At 37.5% G+C, this 15,735-nt stretch overlaps 1 protein-coding gene and 1 pseudogene across 6 annotated transcripts in view; both read right to left on the bottom strand.

Moving 5' to 3' along the window:
• Positions 1–15,735, bottom strand: part of NR6A1 (nuclear receptor subfamily 6 group A member 1) — a 208,816-nt gene that overhangs the window by 47,571 nt on the left and 145,510 nt on the right. The window lies entirely within an intron of this gene.
• On the bottom strand, positions 1,834–2,779 carry LOC308634369 (centrosomal protein of 83 kDa-like; annotated as a pseudogene). The gene has a single exon. The product of its transcript is annotated as a centrosomal protein of 83 kDa-like (transcript).

Genomic DNA, 15,735 nt, shown 5'->3' with positions numbered 1-15,735 from the left:
TAGCAGCAATGAAGAGTAGATTTGAGATCTATTTTGGCCGAGAAAGTGACAGAATTTGCTGACGGAACATAAAAGAAGATAAAGGAATTAAGGGACGATTCTGAGTTTTTAGTCTTGAACAACTGAAGGATTTGGGTTTTGTTTACTAAGATGGGAGAGATTATCCAAGAAAACTTGCTGATATGAGGGGTAGGTGTGGAGTCCGGAATTCTGTTTGACTTTAACAAGTTTGAGATGCTTGTTAGATACCCAAATGGAATTGTTAAACAAGCAGTTGAGATCCAAAAGTCTGAAGCTAAATGGAGGTTTTAAATTAAAGATAGACTTTTGGGAATTATCCCAATCAAAGGCTGAAGTCACCAAAGGAGAGACTATTAGTAGAAAAGAAGTCAAGGGTCTAACTCCTGGGGGACATGCCAACATTTAGAAGACACCAAGAGCAACAATAAAATAGACTAAGAAGCTGTTGGTTTGAGAAATAGGAGGAAAAGCAGGAGACTGGTATCCTGGAAGCCAATCAAGGAAAGAATTTCAAAAAGGAGAGAATTCAGATGTTGGCCAGTTTCTTTCATTCATCAGCAAACTTTCTCAAGTGCTTTCACTGTATAAGACTCAATGGACAGATACAGCAGTGATCAGGACAGATAAAGTGTCTCTCTGCCTAAAGGTTCTGTATATATTTTAAGGATTTCAATGTATTAGGATTCTGGGAGTTCCCATCCTTAAATTTCAAGAACCTGCCTTAATATTCCTGATGATTCTAATTTCCCCCATTTTTGCAAAGAGACATCAATTTATTATTAGAATAGAAAGTTCAGAATGCAAATTCATGTGGTTCAGAATAGCAATGACTGAGTGTCAGAGATGCATGAATCATTTAAAGGCCAAATAAAATACAGAAGCAGCTGCAGTATGGGAGTTACTTACACTAACATGTACAAATTACTTTCCTTCTCTGGACTCACCTAATCACTTGAGTAGGAATTACAGTTATATTCTTTTCAATGAAAAACCTCAATAGCCAAATCAAACTGTAATTCAGTGTCAGATGATGGAATCACAGGATTGTGACTGTTGGAAGCCATAACAACGAAAGTTCCTGTGAGTATATTTGGAAGAAGCCCAAAGACATTTTTTTTTTTTTTGGTATATACACTTTTTCTAAAGGATATTTTTTTCATTCATTCAACAAATCTTTATTGCACACCTGTTATGTGTCAGGTACTATTTTTAGGAGCTGGAGTAAAACAACAAACAATAAATCTTTCTTTTTCCAATCTGCACCATTAACATTTTCTGTAGCCTTTACCTTTTAAAGTACTTCTAAGATTAGGAATAGTAGTGACAAATTTTTTAAAAATTTTTTTTGTAGTCATACATACAGCAGAATGTATTTTGACATATAATGCATACATGGAATGTACATACATCAATCATATTGTCTATTCTATTCTGCTGCCCTTCCTATCCTCCCTACTCCTCCCCCATCCTTTCTCTCTATCCAATCTAATGTGACACACTTTTTTTTCTTTTTCTCATTACAACATCATAGTGTCCAAATTTAACACAGATATAAAATTTAAATATACCAATATTATAACATTATACTAATATAAAACTATGGAAGCAAAGTAGAAAATAACAAATACATAAAAGTCAAATATATAAAATGTGAGATGGTAAGATAAGGCAGGTCAAGGATAATTTGCTTATGAATCCAATAAAACCCTACAATAACAAGTTGAGAATTAGACACAAATCTGGAAGAGTAGGTCCTACAGCCAATGAGGAAAGGATGAGAAACAGAAGTATCTTTACTGGAAGAAATTCCATCTATGAAAGGTCCTGAAAACATAGAAAGAAATAGGTTCCACATAAAATCCACATCTTACTGGTCAATGTATTTATTTCTTGGTCAGCTTTATGCAATTTACTGGTTAAAAAGTATTTTGTTCATTGCTTGATTGTAGCTTTTTTCCCAAACATTCAGCCTATAGCTTAGTTGACTTGTTTTCAGCTCCAGGGACTTAACTGTAGCCAGTGCATCTCAGCTAACTGTTATACCTGTATTCTTTGGATATTTCCTAACTAAGCATTAGAATTCTCTTTTTCAGCCCTTAATTCTGGTACTTCAGCCTCTAAACCTTTTAATTTCTGAGTCAAATGGACTTTTTCTTGTACAAGTTGATCCATTCATTTGTTATCTCTTGTGAGATCAACACTAAACAGCTGGTTATGTAGTTCTTGTTTATCTGTCTCCAGTCTTGCAATCTCTGATTCAAATTTTATTTTTTCTTATTCTGAAATGCATGCAAACTCTTCTTTCTGATATTCAAATTCTGACTTGAGAAATGTTATGTTCATAGTGAAGCTTATTATATTTGGCTCTATAATTCACTTCTTCATCCAGATTCTGTAAACATTCTCTCATTGGAGTTTCTAATTCTTGTTGTATTTGGGCTCTTAACAATTCCAATTTTTGTGGAGTTAACATCTGAAGTTTTATTTCTTCTAAGTCTTTAGTTTTCTCTACTAATTCCCCTTTTATCTTTTCAAGCAGTAGCTGAAATTTTTCCTTTTCATTCAATAGGCGCTTGAGTTCATTTTGTAACTTTATGTACTCACCCTGCAATCTGGTGTGTTCAACTTCAACAGTCTGATAATTAGTTTTATGATGGTCACATTGTAACTTTTCACCAATTAACATTTTTGGAACTCAGATTCAGAATTTAGTCCACTGTTTCCACCAGGTGGAAAAAACGTTGGGAAAAGTGTCCATATTGGTAAGTAAGGTGACAACTACGTAAAAATAAGATGTGGCTTTCTTATTTAGTTCGTTTTTCAAAAGTATTTCCCACTTCCTTCTCACTAAGACAGACTCTCAGGAAACCAAATTATACCATACTTGCACACAGTCCTTGCAACATGAATGCAGAAAATTTAATGGTGATGGGTGTTCCTCCCGCCCTGGGAGGACACTTCCATAGCTCCAACCATCCATACCCACTCAACTCTGCTCTTGGAGGCACTGGGGCTGAGGAATAGTAGGGTCCCATGGCTCAGCTAGCCATGTCTGGGGAGGTCCCAGCAGCTGCTTGCACCACATGCTGCAGAAAAGGCGCTGGAGGACAGAGAGAGCCTCAGGCTCAGGACCCTGGGGAAATATGAGCTCAGAGAGTAGAGAGGCAGGCAGCAAGAAGCCAGTGCTGGGCCAGCCTTTGCCCCCAACATGCAGCCAAAACACCACCTCAGCCTACACCCACCACCCCTTCAGCACCACAGTGCCTAAACAGTCCCCCAACTTCTACAAGGTATTTTTGGCAATTCTGGTTTGGCTGTTTTGGCATAACTGCATCATGTGTAATTTTTGCCTTCCTAATAAATTAAATTAAACTCAATTGTGGAAGATATTTCTAAAGAGAACTATAGTCCCTGATAGATAAATCACAATCATGATCATAACAAAATACCACAAAAATTTGATGATTCACATCTTCATTTACTAGTACTCTGCAAGTCTTTTACCTATAATCTCTCAATTCTCACAACAAGCCTATAAAATTAATACTTATAAAATAAGTATTCCTATCTTTATAGACGAGGAAACTGATGCTCTGAGACATTACGTCACACAACTAAAATGGTGACTGACCAGAATACAAAGCTGGCATTGCTTTTGCTTCTATAACTACAGTAAAAATAAAACAAGAAAAAACAAGACATTGAGAGTAACTTACTACAAAAGCTCCATAAAAAAAAGACCATAAATAAATTTTTGGTCCTCTAACACATACAGTAGTCTCCGAAGTACAGGCGAATGTGAATAGGAACAGTCAGGCTGCTAGGGAGAGCTAGATGCATACAGCTACTATATGAAGATACCATTCTGTACCTGACTGGTAGGCAAATACAGCAGACCCCAGGCATGCAAGAATTACACAGTTCACTCAGGTAAACTGTACCCCTTCATCACAGGCACTCTGAACTTTAAAATTTATGGGGTACTTTTTCACACATTTCTATTTCATTCTCACAGGAAATCACAGGTTCTCATTTTATTTTTATTTTATTTTATTTATTTTTTTTTTTAAAGAGAGAGTGAGGGGGGGGAGAGAGAGAGAGAGAGAGAGAGAGAGAGAGGGAGAGAGAGAGAGAAAGAGAATTTTTAATATTTATTTTTTAGTTATCGGCGGACACAACATCTTTGTTTGTATGTGGTGCTGAGGATCGAACCCAGGCCGCACGCATGCCAGGCGAGCGTGCTACCGCTTGAGCCACATCCTCAGCCCATTATTTTATTTTTTTTAAAGAGAGAAAAATTTTTTTTAAATTTTTTTCTTTTTTCTTTTTTTTAAGAGAGAGTGAGAGAGAGGGGGACAGAGAGAGAGAGAGAGTGAGAGAGGAGAGAGAGAGAGAGAGAGAATTTTTAATATTTATTTTTTAGTTTTTGGCGGACACAACATCTTTGTTGGTATGTGGTGCTGAGGATCGAACCCGGGCCGCACGCATGCGAGGCGAGCGCGCTACCGCTTGAGCCACATCCCCAGCCCGAGAGAAATTTTTAATATTTATTTTTAGTTTTAGGCGGACACAACATCTTTGTTTGTATGTGGTGCTGAGGATCAAACCCGGGCCGCACGCATGCCAGGCGAGCGCTCCAGCGGGATACGGCTTGAGCCACATCCCCAGCCCCATTGGTTCTCATTTTAAAGTATTTTTTTTTTTTTTAGTTGTAGATGGATGCAATACCTTAATTAATTAATTAATAAGTTAGCTCAGGACTAATCAATGATATTAATCTTTTATACAGTTGTATAGTATATTAATTAATCAACTAATTAGTTAATTATGTGATGCTGAGGATCGAACCCAGTGCCTCACAAGGCAAGTGCCTTGAGCACTGATAGTACCTCATTTTACTGATAGGACCTCATTTTACTGATAGGTATTTTGAGACATTTTTGAGTATTTATTAAGGGCAGGAACTTTACAAATTAACTACTCTGTTCTAAGCATAATATATGTAATTTTTCAATCCTCACAGTAAATTTGTGATTTAGTATTACTATTATTCCCATTTTACACATAAAGGAATTGAGGCATAGAGACACTAATCAATGGAGCTGAAGCTATATAGTCTAAGCAACATGACATTCAGTATAGGTCAATGCTGAGACTTTAATTTAGACAGTCTGAATTCATAGCTATTGTTCTTAATTACTATTCTATACCATTTTCAGAAATAGACGTGATCAACCTGAGATCACAGGCCTAGCTTGATCCTTATCAACTTCCTTGTTGTATAAATGCTAGAAGTACAGATGTGCAGTGAAGGCTGTGGGCTTCTACTGATGAAGGGAAAGCCATAACTCAACAGGCAGGAAAATTAGGGTAACTCAAACAAGTCAATAAAACCAAGTCTGTTTTTGGCACAAAGACCCAACTTATCATTACAGGATGTGAATGAATCAACTTAGCAGTGAAACACGAAAAGACAGAGAGACTGAGCTACTATATGCTCAGGACTAATTAATAATATTAATCCATTATCTTTTATACAGTTGTATAGTATATATTTTCATAAACACAGTTTGGCTCCCTTAAAAGTCATATAAATTTTATCACATTAATTGAAAACATAGTCTTTGGTGTGCACCTATGGTCTCAGCTACCTGGAGACTAGAAGTAGGACAAAAAACATACCTACCGCCCTCCCAAAAAAAGAAAGACAGACTAGGAATAGGGCTAGGGATTTGACTCAGTGATACAGTGCTTGCCTGGCATACCCACCTAAAATAAGGCACAGGGTTAAATTCCCAGGATCGGGAAGTACGGGATGTGAGGGGTCTTCAAGGCCAGTCTGGGCAACTTAGCAAGACCCTATCTGAAAAACAAACAAAACCCCAAACTCAGTATCCAAACAGGAGGCAAGAAGAATTGTTTCCCTCTCTTGTTCTACACTCATCATGGCTTGCTAGATGCTGAGTATCATACTTTCACATGGTCCTTCTAAGCAAGAACATATCCAGAGGTCCAGAGGGGAGGGCAGATGACCAGTGTGATAAGGAACTAGAAATCATAGAATAGTCAGTTTGGGGGACTAGGCCATAAAACTCTTGATGGAAAAGGGAAGGGAATAGGTTTTTTCAGGTTGAACATCCACAGATTACATTAAGATGAGTATGCTGCTATCATAAGGAGTCATATTTTAGCTTCAAATAAGGAAGTAAGCACTTCATCACTGGGGAGGTGTACAAGCCTATTTAGGAGTCACTCCAATAATATGCTTGATTGAAATATTAGAGAAGTTAAATATGAATTCTTCTAAGTCTTCTTCAGTAGTATTATGGTTAAGACTAAATTCTTATCCCTTGTATTCTTTCTTCCAACTCCTGCCTCTGATCAAGGGTTATCTAACAAGTTTGACATGTGGGAAGTAGCTTGAAACTCTGAAATCAATGTCATAATTCATAATATGACAAAATATATAGGTGCCATCCTTCCATTCATACATTCACCACTTAAATAATATTTTTGAGCTTTGCTGCAGCTTGGGATACAAGACTACACAGGGACTGTGTTTGTGAAATTTATATTCCTAGTGGAGGAAAGAGTTAATATTCCACTTTCCATACACATTTCCATATTAATATTTTTAATGCAAATGTAATACATACTTGTGTTAAAGAGACAATAGATTTAAAATGTCTTCTTGTCTGTCCCCTTCATTTTCTTTCCCCATCCAAATAATCAAAGATAATCGCTTCCAAACTTTTACCAATATATGCAACAAAACATGCATGTGCTAACATGTATGTTACAGTTTCTCAAAAGAGAAACAGGGTCACATCAATCATGCCACTCTATAGTGTTTCTCTGCTTTCTTTGGCTATCTTCCTCGACAGTAAATGTAGATGTGTCTTAATCTTTTTTATTTTTAACATTTATTTATTAATTTATTTATTCATTCATTCATTCATTTAATTTTTATGTGGTGCTGAGGATCTAACTCTGTGCCTTACACATAATCTTTTAAGTAATTGCTTATTATTCCATTGTATACCTATGTTAATTTATTTAACCAATCTATTATTCCCAACTTTTCACTAACTTTACTACCCTTCCCTTTCTGATCATGGTTTAACCTCTCTGCTATTTTACAGCCCATCTCCTTTCCTTTTTCTTCCAAAGACCACAAATGCAAAAAGACTTTCTGTAAGGAAAAGGTCACAATTTTTGAAGGAGCCTAATCATTATGAATTGTTTTCACTAGCACAGAAGTAGCATATTAGCAGAGCAATTAGTTCTAGGAGAAGGCTCAGCAGCTTGCCCCACTGGTTGTACAGCATTTTCCAGGCTAAATTTCCAAGGCCCCCTTCCTGACTATTGCCTACAAGGAATGGTACCTGAGGACCTTTCTACTTGGAAGTGTAAACAGCACCAGCCACACGCTAACTCAAAAATTCTTTCCTTTCTTATCTTCTTAAATTTGCTTCTCTTTGAAACTCTTTCCATTTCAAGCCATTTTAAGCATGTTTTGGGCACTCTGATGGAAACTCTCTTATTAATCCCCATAACAATTCTCTAAGATTTGTATTACCATCCCCTATTGTATATATGAGGAAATTATGGCTAGTATAGGTCAAATGACTTTGCCAAGTGAGAGTCAGGTTATTGAAGTTCTTTTCCCAACACCAGGAAGCCTGCAGCAATGCAAAAGATGTAGCCAAGTTTTTATGAGCCATCTGGGCAGCAGGAGATCAGTCTTCAACACACCAAGGGATCCACTTAGAGGCTACAGAAGCAGCAGCAGTTTTTGTTTTTGTTTCAATGGTTTAAAAATTCTACAGGAATTCTGATTGGCCCTATTGACAAGCTATCCAGGCCCTCCTGTCTAGTGACTTCTGACCCTCCATGCTTCTCACCCTAATTAATGCAAGATCCTTGGATCACAGCGTGAGCATCAAGACCCTTTAGAGTTAGCAATGACCTTTACATTTCTCAGGCTTTTCAAAATATGCAAAACAGCTGGGCACTGGGACCGCCCCCAAACCCTCAACCTTGAAATATGAGTAGATGCATTTTTTCCTGTAATTATGGATTTTGCCAAGTTTGGGGAAAATAACTTTTTATGTGACTAAAAAATAAATTTGAGATGTGGATGTTTTTCAATTACACAAGCAAACTGAGGCATGCAAAAAGAAAATTCTTGCAAAATGATTAATTTCCTCAGTAGCAGGAGAACAGAGAAAAAAATTGACCTGAAAAAATTTGGAGGTGGGAGACTGACTTCCATACTTATGCCTCTGGTATCCTTTTGTTCTTCAACCTCATTGTATTAAGGATGCTAAATCAAACATGATTGCAGTGATGTTTGTGTGTGAAAATGACAAAAGCAATAGGCCAAAATCCCAACCTCATCTTGAACCCTGAAGACTTTTATGGCTTTTCCTTCACTAGGCCCTCCCCCTAATACACATTAAAGACCACATTGTTCAAAAGGGTCATGGTAGGTTTCATACCCCATTTTAATACAATGTAAATGGTAACTGAACTTCCAAGTTTTGTTAGCAATATTTATATGTCCCTGGAAAATGCCCAATAAAAGAACTGATCCTTTGGTTTAAATATTAATGCAGAATTATAATGTATCAGAGAGTCAGAAACAATGGTATAAAAAAGGCACTATTTATTTGTGGTGATTATATCAGATTTTGTTACATCATTTTCCCCAGGAAAAAAAAAATATGAATTAGAGATGAATTTAAAATATGCAGATGATCTGTGAAATATTTGCCCTAGGATCAAAAAAGTGTCCAGAATATGTCAAGTCTTAACTCAAAGAGTCTAAACTAAATTAAATCTGCTGCTTATTTCAGATGCATGCCTTCCTTCTTCCTACCTCTTATTCCACTTGTATGTCTGCAAGTCAGATTATGGCCCCCCAGTTGGCTTATTACATTTATTCCTGGAAGATTTTGAATTGGAAGAATTATTGAATTGGAAGGCTGTTTATGATTCCACTTTTCTTGGCTCTCACCATCAGCTGTCACCAATACTTTGGTGGTTTAGAGGAAGAGAGGCAGCAATGACTCCATTACTCCAAAAGTCCCTACCGAATTATTGTCTTACTCCTCTGGAAAAGGATACATACACTAAGAAAGGAATATTATAGCTGGGTTTGGGAATGGGAAAGTTGAAAAACTTGGGAAAGGAAAAGTTAAAAAACGAAAATCTGGACTGCAGTAAAAGAACAACAAATTTGATGGTACTTCAAAAATCACAATCTCAATAGCAGAATGCTCACTTTCCCAAACTTCAGGTATTTTTGTTTAAAACCCAAATAATATGCATTAATATGTGTCATATCACAACTTCAGTGCATTTTAAAATAAGACCTAAGGTTTTTGTAGATTCCTTCAACAAGTCTGGTTTAAATGACCTCAAAATAACACACTAAGAGCATCTGTTTAGCTTAGTTGAAGTTTTGAGAGCCAATACCAGCTGTTGGGGGAGGGATTTCACACATGTGTTACTGGAATCCTAACTAAATCTTGGGTTTTTTCATTCCCTTAATGATACCTCCAAAACCAATAGAGTAAAGCAAACATTAGAATAAAGAAAAAAAGAAGGAAGGGATGAAGGGAATAAAGAGGAGAAAGAATAAAAGATTACTCAATGCTTTGATGCATGTAACCAAGACCAAAATGATCACCCTCTCCAATTCAATACAGTATTAGCATGAGGACAAAAGGCATTTAAAAATCAATTTGGAGTTATTTCTGGTGGGGGTTGCCTAATCTTTGCAAGCTGATGAATGAGAATATTCCCAAATGTTGAAAGGGCACTTAAGTTATTTTTTTCTCCTTTAAAGAGCAATCTAATTTTCACAGGGAATTCATTCCATGGCATTGTTTTGGTTTTAGGTGTCTGTCCTGCCAGGCAGGGGCCATGCACAAGGGCTGCATCTATCTTGAAGTGTGCACAATGGCCTCTCTCGAAGCTCTCTCCCTCTGTTATTGATCCTTACAGATGCTCCAAGGCCCTTCCCCCACCTTTCTCCAAATCCCAACCCCCCATTCTGAAAGATAGCTTAAGAAATAAGACTTCCTGCCTAGCGACTGGCCAGGCTGAAAGACCAGATTGTATGACTCCACAGATCAGGCCGGCCACAGTGAAAGCTTGAATAGAGTTAACCCTCTGTGAACTAAAACAAAACATTTGTATGCCCAGCTGTGACAAAGGTTAATTTAAATGGACAAGGGCCCAATATCTAAAACCAGGCAATGCTTTTTTTACAGTAGCATTTTCACTGACCTCTTTTGTAAGCAGTTGATTTTGTTTTTAAGCTTCCCTCATTCAGCTGGGTTAATTCATTTTGCTTTACTAGAATTTTGTATGGAAGATTCAGGTGAAAAATTTTAAATTCACTTTCTTGTTTTATGAAGGTTTTTGTTTTAGAGCTCTGAGTTATTTTCTGCCATTGAAAGTTAAGAAAAATGGAAGTTTTAATAGTTAATAAAAAATGTACTAGGGGAAATTTTTCCGTATAAATCCTTTTCTTCTCTCAGAGCTAGCAGACAAGAACCACTGAGAAGTTCAAACTAGTTGAAAAACACTGAAACTCTACAGAGCTGCTACTTCTAAACTCATGTAACCACCACTCTGGTGCCTCTGCCCACTTCTTAAATTCTTGTCCAATGGAGCCAAAGAAAATCTTACCTCTTAAACTACTTCTTTCTGGAAGCTAGTACACAAAAAGCAAAGGAGAGGAAGCTGTTCAAGATAAAACTAACAGATCTTACTCGTAATTGGTAATTTCTATTCTTTGCTTCTACTAACTCACAATAAAAACCAATGAAGTAATTCTGGCATGTAAGAAGCTGGAGAACAACATATAAGGAAGAGAGCAAGACAACACTATAAAGAAGAATGCTATTATGAGGGGAGTCCCACCCCCAGGTTTCTGCATCCCCAGAGTGAGAATGAAACTGCAAAGCTGCCTATGGCAGATGTTAGCCATGCTGCAAGAGGCAGGGAAGCTTTCCCAGGATGATTTCATAGGGTTAGTGCCATTCCTAGGAATTCATCAACTGCTTCAAAGAGTGAGAACTCTTCCGGCTACAGCTCAGCAGTCCTGCTTGTAAGAATTCAAACTCTGTAATCTCTTAGACTCCGTACTTAATAAACACAGTGAATCCTTAATGCTAAGACTAATCTTTGAGTTGTTTCTATGGCTATACATTTCTTTCCTGGTCCAAATAATAAAGTTATGGAACACTGGGGTTTCTCACTTAAGTAGCAGTCTACCCCAAATAAAGAAAGTATAATGCTATCCAGTAACTATTAACTGCATATACACACAAAATACCCATTAAAAAAAAACCTTTAAAAAAGAAATTAGCAATGGTTTAGTCTTATACCCCAAACCATAAAGCAGCTAAGTTCCCCCAAAGAGGATGAGGCTGCCTTATCAATGGCCTCATGACCCCAATTCTATCTATAATTAACAGTACTAAATAAGGCTTTGGCAGATGGTAAATCGGATTAAAGAATTTAAAATATAAACAAATTCTGTCAAGAGGTAAACAATTTTTAAAATGTAATTTTACTATGTACTGGAATGTGAAGTGTAAATTTTTTTTCACTATAAAATTTAAATCCATCACCCCTCCCTTTTCTCCTTAAAAACATCAACTACAACAATCAACTCACTATAGTTCTCCATCAGTTCTTTTCTGTATTACAAAACATTTACAGCTAATAGCTATGTAATGAAAACTTATTGGCTAAATTCTGCCAAGATACAAAAAACAGTTGTCTGTGGACTTGCCTCCCTTCCCCCTCAAAGCTACTATTTGATCTAAACCTTCAAAGAAAATTTCTAAACCTTAGATTTGGGCCCCAGACTTAATCAGCCCTTACCTTCCCATGTCTCCATTTCATGCTTCTCGGAGTCTGCTGAGAAGTTCTATTGCAGCCATGAAGAAACAGAGATTACAGGACAAGTCCAGCTTGATGACCACCCTTCCGACACTTGGTCAATTTCTTTCTCTAAGCTGGACTACGACAGTCATCCTCACAGGTCAGTTTACAAGCTGGTCATGTGATTACAAAGTTCAGGCTCTAAGGTCACAATGTGTATGGAGTTCGTTTATTACCAAAGGTTATCTAAGTGGAACTGATAGACTTATTTTCTTTAGTTAACAATACAGCTTTGCACATCTCTGAAAATGAACATGGGAACATTTAAGGGAAATATTCTTCTAGTCTTAAACTGAGATCCTAAAATTTTTTTAAAGGCAGCATTTTAGAAGGATTAAATTTAAGAAGTCCAGTGGTGGGGGGGTTGTATTTTTTTCAAAAGCTAGTCTATATTCTTCTATATGATGGATTAGAAAATTTAGAGCTAAAACCTTTGACCCAAATAAATGACAAAACAAAAACAGTGTTAAATGGGGGTGGGGGAGGGGGGGTGATGGGGGTGGGGGGATTGTTGTTGTTGTCCTTTTTGTGTGGGGGTGGGGGTGGGAGTGAATTCCTGTTTTTTGTCATTATAATAAACAATGACAAGGCAATTCTTCTGAGAAAATTAAAATGAGGGACTACTGAGTTGTTTGTAGGGCTCCCTTTAACTTTATTCCATGCCCTGGTTATACACACTAGTCTGAAAGAATATGGAAGAAAGAAAACTAGGTCTGCAAAATCCTTTTATAAAGCAAAGGTTTAGAAATTTCATCCCTTGCCTCTAGCCAAGAGGTTACATTTTTAAAGTAAGCTTCTTGCTTCATTCCTCTAAAACTCCTAGGATCTTAAGTGATTTCCATCATCACACTACAGCCTCCCTGCTTCATGAACCATGCCAGCAACATGCAAACTCATATGTCCTTGGCACAGAGTGAGAGGCTAGCAAATCTGAGCTATATGCTAATGATCTATGATGTCAAACCTTCAGCTATCCTTTCAGATATCAGAGTACACACAAAAAGGACAAGCTTCATGTTTAAGGCCCTGGTTAGATTTCTACCTGGTTGGGGGCGGCAGGAGGAGGCTACTGAGAAGGTAGAAAAGCCCCAAAATAAGTGACTGATTCCTAAGGATAAACACTTTTTAACTGTGCAAAGTAATTCATTTTATGAAATTTCCCTTCCTCGCTAGTCAAGATTTGGGAGTAACTTAAAGACCAGGTACATTTACAGCAGTTTCAGAAAAAAAGGAGACTCTACTGGAGTAGTAGTGAAATCATTACTAGAGGACATTCCTAATCAACAGAGAACATTAGTATCATCTTACAAAGTAGGTCCTAGAAAGAATGTGAACAATGGTTCTAAAAAGGAGAAAGGGCTATAATTTGTCTAAAAATAAATGTTCTGCCACTGCCACCACATCTTACAACACAAACACACAAAATCGACCAGCTTTCTTGCATCCATGCTAACAAGAGATTAACAAAGATTTTCTTCTCAGTCCCTGTGGAACCTAAAATAGCTCTTGAATAATTTTAGCAAATTGACTAAAATGGGTGAGAGACTGAAGAGGAATGTCTACTTACAAATAGCTTTCAACCAATAAAATAAAATTTAAAAATTAAAAAAGCTTTTCAATTGGACACTTATTTTCAAAGGGCAATGCTCTGTCTTCCTGAAGGACAGAAGTTTATCTGAACTTGGTACCTGCGTACAACAGAAGTGTCATAAGAAGCCTCTGTTCTTTACTGCATTAACTTTAGGAGGAAAGGATTAAATAGAAGGCTATCAGCCTGGCTCCCTGTAGGAAGACTGAAGCAGAGACTTTGATTTTTAATGGTAGGGTTTCCTAATAACCCTTCACACACCCATAAGCCTAAAAGCAAATTTTTAACATAGTTTGAAGAAATAGTTAATTATTAGCAGAGCACAGTGGTATACACCTGTAATTCCAGTTATTTGAGAGGCTAAAAGAGAGGATCAAAAGTTTGAGGCCAGCCTGGGCAATTTAGGAAGACCCTATTTCAAATTAATTAGATCCCAGTGTGGTGGCCCACACCTGTAATCCCAGCAACTCAGGAGGCTGAGGCAAGAGGATCACAAGTTTGAGGCCAACCAAATTTAAGTGAAACCCTCAGCAATTTAGTGAAACCCTGTCTCAAAATAAAAAAGGCTACAGATGTAGCTCAGTGGTAAAGTACCCCTAGATTCAATCTCCAGTACTGAAATTAATAAATAAAATAAGAGTTGGGGGTGTAACTCAGTGGTAGAGTGCTTGCCTTGCATTGTGAGGCCCTGGGTTCAATCTCCAATACTTGGGGGGGGGGGAGTGAGGGGGATGGTGGTTGTGGTGGAGAAGACAGGTAAGTCTGTTTTGGATATAGAGCATATTTCTTCAGTATTCTCAGTCCCACATGTTTTTGTTTGTTTTCGAGAGCACTTTATAGAAACTACTGGGAGGAAGGATGTTAAGAGGAGTGAACATGACTTCACTGCCAATGTGAATGCAAAAGACAAACTAAATCTTGCCCAAGGCTCCCAGTAAGATCATTAAAAACAACTGCAGAGAAGAAAAATCATTTAAGAAGATTAAAAGGAGCTGGGTGCAGTAGTGCACATCTGTAATCCCAGTGGCTGGGGAGACTGAGATAGGAGGATCTAGAGTTCAAAGCCAGCCTCAGCAACAGTGAGGCACTAATCAAAGCAACTTAGTGAGACCCCGTCTCTAAATAAAAAAATACAAAATAGGGCCAGGATGTGGCCCAGTGGTCAAGTGTCCCTGAGTTCAATCCTGGTACCAAAAAAAAAAAAGAAGAAGATTATTAAAAGTACTTCTGGAATCCATGAGAGGAAGGGGAGAAAAAAATAAATCAGCAACATTTTCTACTTGCTAATATTAGCTTTGTAGGATAAAAAGAGCAAATGAACAAAACTGTATATCACTCATCTGTGTTAGTCCAAACTATAAAGACTCTGGTTCCATTTCATCTTCAAGACAGAAAAACTGAGGTCCAAAGAAAGGAAGAGGCAGGAATCATCAGACCAACTGAAAAGAAATCCAAATATCCATTCTGCCACAAGTCTGGGATACAAAAAGGTAAAGAAAGCCCCATTTTAAAATGTTCTATTTTGGGGCTGGGGTTGTGGCTCAGTGGTAGAGCACATTGGGTTCGATTCTCAACACCACATATAAATAAGTGAATAAAATAAAGGTCTGTCAACAACTAAAAAAATAAAAATAAAAATAAAAATAAAAGAAAATTAAATGCTCTATTTGACACTATTTCCCATCAGATTGTTTATTCAAATGGCAGCTTTCAAAGAGGACTGCAGATTCTGAAGTTGAAAGGCACATCGAAATGTAATATAAATTTAGTCCTTCAACATAAAACAAAAGACAGAATTTCTAGTGGTCACAAGATCATGTAATTATTTGTTTTTAAGAAGCTTCTGATTAAAGTCTACACAAAGTGAAAGCCATGTGACCACTCTAATGGAGAGGGACCTCTATCCATTTCAGAAAATCAGAAATAGGGAGAGATCCAACATGGCCGCCGGCGAGGAAGCAGCGATTCCAATGTCTCCACATTAACGGGATCAGAAAGACCCATTGGAACAGCAGGAGTCTACCTACTGAGGAACTTCTAGCAAAATTCCGTTAAGAGGGGACCTGCTGGGAATTGGTAGGTTTATTAGAAGTGTCAGTTTGTCCCAGACAAGTGGATATTGGCCGGCCACGCGGGCGCGGAGGTCCAGTCCCGCAGCCACC

This window comes from Spermophilus citellus, assembly GCF_964194105.1.
Source record: "Spermophilus citellus genome assembly, chromosome: 2".
In the NCBI taxonomy this organism is placed as follows: domain Eukaryota; kingdom Metazoa; phylum Chordata; class Mammalia; order Rodentia; family Sciuridae; genus Spermophilus; species Spermophilus citellus.
This window is presented reverse-complemented; position numbering and strand designations above follow the sequence as displayed.